This window comes from Anoplophora glabripennis, unplaced genomic scaffold (assembly GCF_000390285.2).
Source record: "Anoplophora glabripennis isolate ALB-LARVAE unplaced genomic scaffold, Agla_2.0 scaffold49, whole genome shotgun sequence".
NCBI lineage: Eukaryota > Metazoa > Arthropoda > Insecta > Coleoptera > Cerambycidae > Anoplophora > Anoplophora glabripennis.
This window is the reverse complement of record NW_019417201.1, coordinates 993,384-1,006,967: the sequence shown is the minus strand read 5'-3', so window position 1 is coordinate 1,006,967 and position 13,584 is coordinate 993,384. Positions and strand designations below refer to the sequence as shown.

At 33.3% G+C, this 13,584-nt stretch overlaps 1 protein-coding gene across 2 annotated transcripts in view; it reads right to left on the bottom strand.

Annotated features, from left to right (window-relative positions):
• The window catches only part of LOC108903867 (A disintegrin and metalloproteinase with thrombospondin motifs 9), a 317,588-nt gene extending 316,006 nt beyond the window's left edge, over nt 1-1,582 (bottom strand). For both annotated transcript variants that reach the window (XM_018706198.1, XM_018706199.1), the window contains exon 1: nt 1,407-1,582. The gene's annotated coding sequence lies outside the window, so the exon portion shown is untranslated. The remainder of the gene's footprint in view (nt 1-1,406) is intronic.
• Between the last annotated feature and the right edge of the window lie 12,002 nt (nt 1,583-13,584).

The window sequence follows — 13,584 nt, the reverse complement described above, 5'->3', positions numbered from 1 at the left end:
CAATGTAACGCAAGAAATACTAAATTTATACCATTGGCGTACTTAACTCGAATGACTGACATTTTTACCGTTACTAATTGTTTGTACATAAGTTTCAACTTTAAAATCAAAATTCTTAATAAGTATTGGGCGGAATTATAAAATTTAAAGTCTGTTGTAAAGAGAATTGTAAGAGCTTTCAAAATAAATATTACTCAACCCCCAATGCCATTTAAATATTTTGGGGTGATGCTTACCCTTGCTTGAGGGTGAAAGTGGCGGAGTCAAAAATACCAGCAAAGAAGGTCCCCCTTTAATCTGAAATCGACGGGTCTGAGCGTTTTTCTACAATCTTGACGCAGTTCCTGAAATTGGCTCTGGTTCTTTTTCATTTGGCCACCCTGTATGTATACCTCAAACTAACTTATATCAAAAATTCCGGCAATTTAATCAAAATTGCAATTTAAAGGCCCATTTAATTGGACTAATGTTTAAATATTTGATTTGTTTAAAAAATATCTTGAAAAAAACTATTTTCATCGTCTCAATTTTAAGGATATATTAGAAATAAACTAATTCATTTGAAAAAAAAAACATAAATCTTTATCTGCACACATTTTTATCCTTGTTTCCTTGAAGATCGATGTTAAAATTAAAAATAACTACATACCATTAAACTGCTACTATTCTCGTCTAGATATAAAAAGTAGATTTACGATTTTTTGCTAAACGGATCGTCCGATTCGATTTCGCCACTGTACGTACGCAAAAAACTGCTGAATAATTTAATCAGGTTAAAGACCCACAATATTGTTGAAATAGAAATTTAATACATTAACAGCTAAAGAAAGCGTTTGTTGAAGTAGGTACAAATTTAAAATTACCCGGCGCCTAAAATTTATTTAGAAAAAATACCTAATAATACTTCTTTCTCTGCCTGTAATCCGAGTAATCTAAATGCATAAAATGAATCGAGTTTTCCCCGCACAAAAACTATCGTAAAACTTCAAAGAAATCATAATTTTAATGCAAAGCAGTCGGTGAAATCTAGTGGGCGGGAATCGTGAGTATAATGGCAATTTTTACACAGACGCTAAAACGTTTAAAAAAATAGATACACAATTCTTACGTACAACGTAGACGTTAGCTCAATTAAAAAAGGATCAATGTATGCATAAAAAAAACAAGAAAATTGCGATACCTACACGTCTGGGTCTGGGGCAAAATGATGGGCGGTGTTATATAAGCAAACACTTTAATAAAATGATTTAAATGGGCATTACATATTCTTTGTTACATACAAGTAGGTGGATGTAGACAGTACATTAGTCTAAACGGTTAACTAATGATTTATGCATGGATGTCCCATTTACAAAAATTACTTAACCTCATTTCCAGGACAATCGAACAAAAGTTTAAAAACTCACCGGTAACAAGAAAATCCAAACGTGGGAAGGAGATCGATGCAACATAAGGTCGTGGGACGTTATTTTTCTCCGGTTTTAATTCAAAAAAACGTCGAAAAATAACTATATAGTTTCGTAATAGGAGCGAATACGAACACGTTGCGCGACCGCCTGAACGAAGCAACGCGCAGGCTACCTAGATCTCGGCGCGGTACAAACTGACGGCGCTAGCAAAACTCCAAGCCTTCCAAGCGACTTGATTAAACTTGTGCTTTCTTCGATTACGTTCCCACCACGAGTATTAATACTATGCTTTCCGCTGTAGCTTGCAAGCATGTTGCTAGTGTTGTCTTTTTTATTTTTAGTTTTTTCACTACTTACCGATGTAAAAAAATGGCACATCTGGAGAGCGCTAGTAGAAAAAAAATTATATAACATACTTAAGGAGGACTCTCCGTACATTCTTTGAGGGCGCATTTTTATTATGTTCTGAGATGGGAACGCAAATGTTTATTACTTTTTTAATTTACTTCCTATGAAAAAATACTGCAGTTAATTTTCAATTATTAGTCCAGGAAAATAAGGACTGTCCTCAAATCTACACTTATACAGGGTGTCCGGTAAGTACCTCCTAATCTCTCGCGAGTGTATAGGGGAGGTCAAAATAAAACTAGTCCTTCCTATAATTTTTTTTCCTAATGTGCCCCCTAACGGAGTTATGGGGGTTCAAAGGGGTACCTAGAAATTAACGTTTAGGGTTGTAACTTTGAAACCACCCTGTATATTTTAATAAAATTTTCGTACGTTTTATTAGACATGGAGCTCTACGATTTGATGCTAAAAATCAACTTTTTGCTATTATCAGGTGTCCAGAAACGGACTGGCCCTATCACAATTTTTCTCAAACTTTTGACAGAAGTAATTTTATCAAACTGAAAATATTATTATTAGATACTCTGAAGGTTTTTCTTTAAAAATGGTACTCTTTATTTATTTCGAAAAAATGAACGGTTTGCGAGATAAATCGGTTTTGAAAAAAATTGGTAACAAATACAACAACAATTAAAATTTATTTTTTTTACATATTATTTCATGCATTTAATTTCTTTAACTTTATCAAGTCCAGAAATCTTTGAACGGGTTGGCTATACTTTATGAGCAAGTAGTGACCAATTAAAAATAACATTTGAAAAATAACTTACTTACAAGACATGCAACAAAGAACATTCAACAATGAACAAAGGTACCTAAATGTTACTTCGGTAGATGTTCAAAATGAGCACCCCGTACTTCAATGCACTTTCTAATCCTACGAATGTTTTCCCGGTGCACTTGAAATAATATTCCGTGATTATTGCGGAGATGGTCACAGTTCTGTGTTAGCCTCAGCAGAAGTTCCTCTCTACTATTTACGGGTGTTGAATAAACGTTATTTTTTAAATGACCCCACAGAAAAAAGTCTAATGGGTTTAGGTCGGGCGACCTAGGTGGCCATAATACAGGTCCGCCTCGACCTATCCATCGATCACCAAAAACATTCGTCAGATGTTGACGTACTAAACGATCAAAGTGGGGTGGTGCACCGTCATGCATGTACCACATTTCAGTTCTTATTTGAAGGGGCACTTCTTCTAACAAAATATTTAGATTTTCCTCTAAAAATTGCAAATAAAGAGCACCATTAAGTCTTTGCTCCAGAATAAATGGACCAATCAAATGATTCCCGATAATGCCAGCCCACACATTCACCATAAACCTTTGTTGGTAGCGAGTTTGAACTAAAGCGTGAGGGTTTTCTTCATCCCAGACATGTAGATTATGCGAATTAATTATGCCGTCTCTTGTAAAACCTGCTTCATCGGTGAACAAAATAGATGTACCAAAATTATGATTCCGAATATGATGCTGTAAAAACCAATTGGCGTATTGAAGTCTTTTTGGATAATCATCTGGAGACATAGCATGTACTTTTTGGATGTGGTACGGGTAAAGCAATTGTTCTTTCAGAGTTTCATGTACAGCCCATTTTGTAACATTGTTTTGCGCCGCAAGCTTCCTTATGCTATTTGAAGGATTATTAGCAACGTCTTCCAATATTTGTTCCTCTACATGAGGGTCTCGTACTCTCCTCGGGGCTCCTGCTCCACCACGGCGTGGCAAAAAGCTTCCTAAATAAAGGATTCGGAAGAAATTAGTTTCACTAACGTTTTTCACTATTTTTTTTTACCTGTTTCTCTTAAACTACGATCAACTCTTTCAAAAGTTTTTGGACTCGGCAAATGTCGACCCGGAAACCTTTCCTCATAAAGTCTTCTTGCCTCCACGGAGTTGCATAATGCTTCCCCATAAATTAGGTGCATATCAGCATATTCTGCACAGGAATATTCTTCCATTTTTAAATGTTATTTCTAACGGCTTAAAACGAATACCACAATAAAATTGAATTTTTATTCTGTCACGCGCCTTTGACAAGTACTTTAAAATCAACAGGGTCTAACAACGAAAACAATAGAAAAGAACTCCATGGAGACAAGAGCAATAATAATTTGTAGATGTATTTTGGTCATAGATGTTGATTTTACAAGAAACGGCATTATTCATTCCCTTAATTCACCACCAGTAAATGTTTATGGTGAATCTGTAGGCTGGCACTAGCGGGAATGATTTTATTGTAAAAAAATAAATTTTAATTGTTGTTGTATTTGTTACCAATTTTTTTCAAAACCGATTTATCTCGCAAACCGTTCATTTTTTCGAAATAAATAAAGAGTACCATTTTTAAAGAAAAACCTTCAGAGTATCTAATAATAATATTTTCAGTTTGATAAAATTACTTCTGTCAAAATTTTGAGAAAAATTGTGATAGGGCCAGTCCGTTTCTGGACACCTGATAATAGCAAAAAGTTGATTTTAGCATCAAATCGTAGAGCTCCATGTGTAATACAACGTACGAAAATTTTATTAAAATATACAGGGTGGTTTCAAAGTTATAACCCTAAACGTTAATTTCTAGGTACCCCTTTGACCCTCCATAACTCCGTTAGGGGGCACATTAGGAAAAAAAAATATAGGAAGGACTAGTTTTATTTTGACTTTCCCTATACACTCCCGAGAGATTAGGAGGTACTTACCGGACACCCTGTATATACCACCTCGCTCATTTTTTCCTTATTTTCCTGGACTGATAATTGAAAATTATCCGTAGCATATCTCATATATTTTTTTATAGAAAAGTGTAGTCATAAAACATATGACCACCAGCGACATAAAGCGTTTTGAGATATAGATATGCATAACAGGGCGTACCAAAATGAATATCGGTGTTTTAAAGCTTTGTAGAATTTATAACAGTGACTTTATCATTACAAATTATACATCAAATGAACGAGCAACTCAAACAGTTTGTCCTACAAGTGTTCAATGTGAGCACCCTCCGTCACAAGGCACACATCGAGTCGATGGCCGAGTTCGTCTCAAACCTTGCTGAGTGTGTCTGGAGTAATTGATGCAACTGCAGCTTCAATCCTGTCGTAGGTCGTTTGGGTTAGCTGGTAGTGGAGGCACATACACCCGATCCTTTACAAACCCCCAAAGGTAAAAATCGCATGGCGTCAGATCTGGTGAACGTGAAGGCCATACGAAACAAGCTCTTCATATGGCCCCTTACGGCCAATCCACCTGTCGGGAACAATGTTGTTTAACCAATCGCGTACGAAGGCATGCCAATGAAGCGGCGCACCATCCTGCTGCCAAATAAAGTTCTCTGGTTCAGCTTCGTGTAATTGAGGAAAGAGCCATTGTTGTAGCACATCAAGATCTAATTTTCGTCAATTTATTCGTGAAGTTCAGAAGTACCAACCCAACAGATTTCCAACCTCAGATCAGTAATGAGGTTATGTTATTGGAATATGTAGATAAATGTGTGGCGTCGTACTAGTTTTGCATTGTTTTTACTGATTTGTTACTTACAAAAACTAGTATTTATATAATATGTGTCGAAACGGTACCGCTGTTGTATCACTACAATTATGAGTGGAAAGGTGACATTTTTGAAATTTATTTGCTTGTTTCATTCGTTGGTAGAACAGATTCACGCGTCAAAAAACTTGACAAAGTCTGTAGCAGTGTAAAACCACACTGTTTACCAATAAATTCGTGAATTAATTCATGAAGAACATCGTCAATTTATTCATGAATAAATTGTCAATATGAAACAGCTATAATGGAAGACGGAGGAACCAGAGCATGCGCACGAATACTTGTAGGACAAACTGTTTGAGTTACTCGTTCATTTGATGTATACTTTGTAATTGTAAGTTAACAACCTCTACAAAGCTTTAAAACCCCGATATTCATTTTGGTACGCCCTGTTATTATGTATGTATGTTAATAATCCGAGCGAACTAGACCAAACACATGCCTGTTTCGAAAATCTGGCCTACGTCGAATTTTATGGGCTTAAAATTAAGTAAAAAATACACAGATTAAAAGCCTAAATTTAAAACGAAAAAAAATTGCTCTTTTTTCAGTTTTTCGCTTATATCTCCGAAAATAAGCCTCTAATCGACATGAGGTATACATATCGACTTTTGTTCCTAAGGAAATTTGCTACGAGGATAGGCTGTCCTCGAACGATTCCATCTACCCCCATCGGGCTATGGCGAGATATAAGGAGGGAGAAAACGAATTAAGCCGGTCGCGGTCCCGTCGCATCACGGACCGTTCTGGGCTGAGCTGATCGCGGTCTTTTACAAAATCAGTCGCATTTGGCAATCACGTACAATCCTTCTCGCGCTCTCCTTTAAATAATTGCTTTATTGTTTTAATAGTTAAGGAAAAGAGTTATATGGAAGGGGTATTCTTATTGGCTCTTCTAGGGTCTCCCGAGATTCTTTGGAAAAGATCGGTGACGGTGGAGAACGCGATGCGAGCGAGACGAGCTCGTAATGTTTAGTGCGAATGCATACATTAGAAAACATGGGAACTCCACCGCGCGCGATCGAGACTAGTATGGTCCGCGATGCGATGGGACCGCGATCGCCTAAAGCATTCCCTCCTTAACAGAGCAATTCTTTTAGTCTAGGGAACCAAGAACCAAGGGTTTCCCCTCTGAATTCTTTCGGATAGAACCGATTGACGTGAAGCTTGGACTGTAAGTAGAAAATAGCTCAAGAAACAAAAGTTATATAGTGCCAATGAGCGCTTTTGCTCGGGGGGTGAAAAATTAAATATTGAAAAAAAAAAAACAGGAATCGATAAAACAACCAATTTTAAGCAAAAAGCATCTTATGAACATTTTTCGATAAGTTATTGGTGATTGAAAATGTACATTCTTTATTTAAAAAAAGACGTTTTTCAGCAGTTTTTCTCGAATAACTCGAAAAATAGACATTCTATGAAAAAAAAAATATCTTGAAGATGAAGCTTATAGAAAAAGAAAAAGATTGATTTTTTTTTCATTTATGTAGGTGCTGAGATACGGCTGGTTGAAGATAATTTCATGTCCGCCAGATACTAAATTGGAAGCATTTAATGCAAAATAACTAAAAAAAAATATCTTTTTCAAGAAAAATACACAGAACATTTATTAAAGTTCTTTAAAAATTCTTTAAAATAAACTTGACTTGTCATTAGCATAAAAATTAACAGTTATGATCTAAATAAAATTGTTAATTCACTTTTTCGAGAAAAAAAATCAGCACAAAAACTGATGAATTTTTCACAAGATTTAAAATTAAACGTACCTAATCCTTCTAAAATTTACATTTTTAATGTGCTAACAATATATTATACAAGTTTAAGCGGTTTAGAATTCATTATTTGAAAATATTACGTTCTGATTGAAAAAAAAAAATCCAAAAAAATAACATAATTTTGAAAATAACTAAAAATAAAAAAGATACGAAAAATGTTTAAGAGTACAAAATTTCAGGTTTTTTTTTCAAATAATATTTCATTTCTTTTTATTTGTGTAGAATAAAAATTAACAGAGATGACGCTGCTAGTTTGCAGTTGAAGCCGAATGTCATATTTTTCAAACCATTTAACTTAAAAAATCTCAAAAATAACGCGTTAAAAAATATTCAATTTTACAGTACTTTTAGCTGTCGAAATTTTCCGTAAAATCGTTTTTGGATCGTCTTAATAACTTTAAAATTAAATTAAAAAGTTATCGTTAAAATACCTTACCGCTTCAATTTTCGGAGCATATCATTATTTTGGTTATCAACAACTTTGGAGCATTCTATATACATAGAATACCTTCACTTTTCCCTTTAATCTTTTAATAATTCTACTTATCAACTTCAAATGTATAAAATTGTTTTTATTTGAAAAATGAATGATTTTTAAGAAACCCAGTGATTTGATAAACACTAGGGCAGTATGATTCATTTTAAATAATTTAAAACCCATTTTTTTTAATTTTGTCATTGGTGGTGTATTATAAATGGGTAAAAGAATTTAATTTATCCTGTTTGTCCTATCAAATCATTTCAATATGTCAAAAACTATTTTTTTTAAAATATTTTGTTATTAGGGGTAGTTTTTAAGGGTTGAAATATTGTAATAAATTATTATTAATACCATAAACTATTGAAAAGATATCTATAATGTATGTACGTGCTATAAAAATATTTTAAGGTCAAATAAACTATTAATTTTATATTTTATCATTAAGGGTGATTTCTAAGGGTTGAAACTTTATAAAAATAACGTAAATTATAACCCACAATATAAAACAATATTTATATATTAAGATATGATTTTAGTCTATATAACACCTATTTTTATATTTACTCAGTTTTTTAGCATAAGGAGTGGTTTTCATCCCCTAAAAACAAGAAGTCCATATTAAGCATATATAACATTTCATTTACAAGGTGAAATAAGCTTAATTCCAAATTTTCATAAAAATCCGATGTATCCGAAAATATTCGGAGGTATTACCCTATTTCGTTCCCTGGACTATTTTAAATCCGCTAACATCATGTATGTAACGAGCATTCAAATAAAAACGTGGTCAAGTTGGTTCTGAAAATTTGGACGTAGGGCGTAGCGTATAGCAAATGAACTTAAACGTCAACTGTCAAAGCGCTATATCGCCGCTATCAATTTGAATATTTTCGTTTTAAAAAGCGTTTAAAATGGTGTTTTCTCAAGAACAAAGAGTGTTTATCATAGAGTCCTACTTTAGAAATGGACGCAAGATTGATGGAATATGGAAGTATTCTATTGAGGAATGTTTCATAGAATTTCAAAATCAATTTCCCGGCGTTGTTGAGTACAAAATTTTTCAAAGTGCAGTTCAGCGTTGTGTTAATGTTTTTCGTGAAACGGGCAGTGTAACAAGAAAAGAAGGAAGCGGCCGACCTAAAAAGCGGACTGAAGAATTAAAAGAAAATGTCCAACAAATAATGGAAAATGCGCCAAGAACTTCTGTACGTGTTTTATCACAAATGGTGGGAGTATCAGTCGGTACCTGCCACACAGTGTTAAAAAAAGATTTGCGTTTGTTCTCCTATCGTTTAACTTGTCAGCAAGAACTTCATGAAGTTGATTTTCCGCGACGGGCTGTATTTTGTGAATGGTTTTTAAACAACTACGGTGAACTTCATAATATCACCTTTTTTTCTGATGAAGCCTGGTTTCATTTAAGTGGTTACGTAAACTCACAGAATATGAGAATGTGGTCTTCTGAAAAACCAGATAACTTTTTTGTCGAGGGCCCTCTACACGCTCAAAAAATTGGAGTTTGGTGTGCTCTCAATCGAAGGAGGATTTATGGACCTATTTTTTTTAATGGTACTCTTACTGCGCAAAGGTATAGAGAAGAAATTATCGCTCCTTTTGTTAACCAGCTGGAAGAAAACGAAATTACAAACTTTTACTTTCAACAAGATGGCGCAAGGGCACATACGGCAGGCGAGACGATGAATATGTTGAGGGAAGTTTTCCAAAATCGACTAATAAGTCTCAATGCTGAACATGAATTTCCACCGAGGTCATGTGATATTACGCCGTGTGATTTCTTTTTGTGGCCTTACCTTAAAAACACTATTTTTGAACTGCCTATTCCTGATTTAAACCATCTGCAGGCTCGACTTATAGACAAGATTCGTGAAATTAACAATACCCCGAGCATCTTAGAAAATGTCTTTAATTCTTTGAGGAACAGGTGTGAAAAGTGCTTGGAACAAGGAGGGGGACACTTTCAGCAGCTGCTTTAATTTATTGTTATAACAAGGAGGGGGACACTTTCCGCAGCTCCTTTAATTGTTTGTTATTGTTATCACGATTATTCTTTAAAATAAAGTTATATAGTCATTAACGTTATTGAAACTGACAGCTGCTATACAGCTCGTTGAGAAATGAGGTTAAGTTGGTCGCTATAAGCTACTCCCTACGTCCAATGTGTCAGAGCCAACTTCGACCACGTTTTTATTTGAACGCTCGTTATATATAATATCTCGCGTTTTTTTTACGAAAAACCGCCAATATCTCAATGAAGATTCATTTTTTCGAAAAAAAGTTTCAACTAAAAATTATTCAAAATTAAATTTTCCACAAAATTATTTCTATGGAAAATTTCGATTTATCCAATAGTTTTCCCGTATATTTTTTAAATGAAGTACAGACATATAAAAATTAATATTTTAGAGGTAAAATAATGGTCAATTCATTTTTAAATAACAAAGGGGAATTAGAAAACGAAAATTGCACCGTATCATTTTATATAGTTTCGAGCAATGTTCCCTCCAATTTTTTCGCTGACAGCACGGTACAAAAGTATATGGAAACAAAAACGTTCAAAACGTATATAAAAGTATGCAAATGGACAAAATTTATTAATCTGGTTCCGGATGAGGCAGTACAGTATCGGGGGTCATGCTTGCAAAAGTGTAATAAAATTTCCAGGGTCGTATTTAAAAAAATGAAGTTGATGATGGTCCTGGAGAGACGAAACGTTACATATAAAAATTGATTATGCCATTCGATAGAGGGCAAATAGTTGCTTTCAGAAAGTGTTTCTCTTTTTTCAATACCACCCCAAACAAAGCTGAAATGAAACAAAAACGAATTTCCAAAATTTCGTTTTTTTTTCAAATATTTCGAAAACTAATCATGTTAGCCTTGATTTTTTAGATGCATTATGTTGGTTCTTTGATTATGCAACTTTGCCCCCATTTAAGCTACTTCGTATCTCCTACCGTTTCCGAGGTCCCTGTAGTGAGAAGCGAATTTGTAACAGCCTGTATATCTCAAAACACGGTATATTGCGTGTGTGACATATCTTTTCTGACTACACTTTTCTATAAAAAAACTCGTTTATTCCGTCTTTTTATGTCTAACTTTCCTGGACTATTATTAGGTGCTGAGATGAGATCGCAAATGCTTAGTACTTTTTTAATTTACTTCCTATGAAGAAATGCTACAGTTAATTTTCAATTATATTAAGTTATTCCGAGCATCATAGGCGCCGGCTTTTGAAATTCGTAGGGGACGCTCCGCTAAATTCATATGCTACATAGCCCAGATATTTCATGTTTGCATTTTACACGAATTCAAATCTATCATGTATATAACTTTGTGTGGGAGTCATATTTATACAGAGGTTACGTTTTACCCTTAGAAACACGTACCAATAGTATATTTTTTTTCAAATCCCGTCGTGAAAACTTTTTTTTTAATCTTTATTTAGTAATTTTCATATCTCGTCGCTGGACAAGCTAGTGTGACCTCGAACAACCGAGCGCGTGCATGTACTGGGCTATGCATTGTTGTCAAATGTCATTTAAAGAAAAGGTTATTAAAAAGCAAATGGTACTCACACGTTGAATACAGCTGTTCGTTAATTATTATCTACAGCCTTGCTTATAAAATCAATTAAATATTTTGTTGGGCAAATAATAAATTTGCAAATTATTTTTTTCTTTTGGTATAATAATACCTAAGTAAATAAATGGTAGTAAAATACGGAATAAAATAGTATTGTTTCCGCCCATAAAATGTAAAACAATCAAGTCGATAAAATAATAGTTATAATTAATTATTATTTTATTGATACAACACGAAATTTTCTCTATATATAAAAGAACTTACTTTTATTTTGTGATATTTGTTATGAATATTTTTTAGTTTACCATTAATGACAAATTATTTTATTTTTAAAAATAGTTTTTCGGTTTCACACCATACGTTCATTGTATAAACGCAATACGCATCCAACAAGTAGTTTTAGCGTGATACAAGAAGACCCAATGGGGGGTGAAGCCCCTCAGCCCTCCATAGTCGGTGCCTATGCTAAGCAACCATTGTAAGTATCACTGCAACAGTGCAACTATGTAAGTGTATAATACCAGAGTAGAAACTAAGTTACATGAAGCAGGATGCTGGATAATGCGTAAAATTGGAGAGAATTGAAAACTGTATTTTGTGTCTAAAAGGCGAAATAAGAAGATATAGTAAAAGTACAAAAACGCATAGGAAATTATATCAAGTCCAATTTGACGGTTTGGGCTTACAAAATAGGGCCTCCCTCCTATAAGAGCTATTGCAAAACAGTAATATATTGTACCTTCTTCCACATAAAACATTGTTGCATTGTTAATCTTTCTGATTTTGGCTTAAATAAATGAATGTATAGATTTGCGAGTATTATTTTTTATAAGAAGTAATTTCCATTTAATTTCATTTCAAAATATTGATTAGAACCCCAGATATTTAGAAAAAACTGTTTTAGGGGCGAATTTTGAGGGTGGATTTCACCCCCTAAATATGTTTTTCCGCCGAAAAAAAAAAATTATGTTCTACAACATATAAGAAAATCTTGGAAATCGGTGTTCGAATTGGGGTAGTTTCCTTGTAAGTTTATTCATCTAAGAGTATTCTTATTTTAGATATTGTATGCGTATTCTTTGGATATTTGTGAATATCTACAGAATATTTCAAAATGTATATTCTAAGTTTATCTGAAATATTCCAATATAATGATTCTATGAATATTCTCAAAAATATAAATATGTATTGTACGTATATTTAAAACAGATTCTATGAATAATTAAATGTTCTAAAATGAATATACTTGAATTATTCTGGGAATATAATATATTGCCGTCTGGGTTTAGATTTCAGATAATTACCTACTAATATATTTTTTTCGAAAATTGACACATTTGTCATTGAATTACTCATCAGTCATCACAATTTAATAAAAAAACATTTAAAAATTACTACGCCAATGACCTATACATCTATGAATCGGTACACTCAGTATAGTATTTTTCAATTTTTCTTCCTTTCGTTTTGAATTAACTTTATTCAAACAATCAACAACATAATATTTTCTTATCTCGTACATATAGGCAACCAACAATACCAAGAGCTGTTTTGTTGGCAGCATACCTAACAATTAATATGTTTATATAGAAAATTATTCCATAACAAGTATACAGAAAAGTCAACCAACAAATTCTTTGTATTTGGAAAATATTATTTTTCCCGTTTTCGAAATCTGTACGTTTCATCATTTTGTACACTTATTGTTAATTATTTAATTTTGGGACTTTAAGCAATAAATAGGTATGCGATGTTATCTTTAAAATTCTACAAGCCTTGTTTCCATGAGTGTAAATAATTTTGTTCCGACCCGAACCCCAAAGAATAATCGCGTTACGCCACATAGGTATGTACGTTACCCAACATATTCTGGTCAAAAATGACGTTGGGTTGGTAAACCGAAAAATATCGGTCCATTTGTGCGCATTAAGATATAGTATAATTTAGAATCGTAATATTCTAAATACTAAATTAAATTTACCCATTTTGTGAACAAATAGGTATGTTTATATACTGCGTTGTTTACTGGCAAATATTGTGCATAACTGCATAAAACATTTGTTTCCCGTGCTTCCTATGTGGAAAACAAAATAAAATGTATAAATGCTTTTACACAAAAGTTTCCAAACAGTTTTTATACATGGTTTTGCCTGTTTGAAGGAAAAAGTATGTAGATTTGGATATTTAAATAATACTGGACATAGGTAAACCCATAAAATATATAATAGGGTAAACCATAAAAAACCTAACCTCCAAAAAGCTGTCAAAATAGCTTGGTAAGGTTGTAACTAGTGACCCCTAGTAGATCAAAAACTATTAATATTGCTATAAAAAACTTCAAAAAACTTACCACTACTAAATT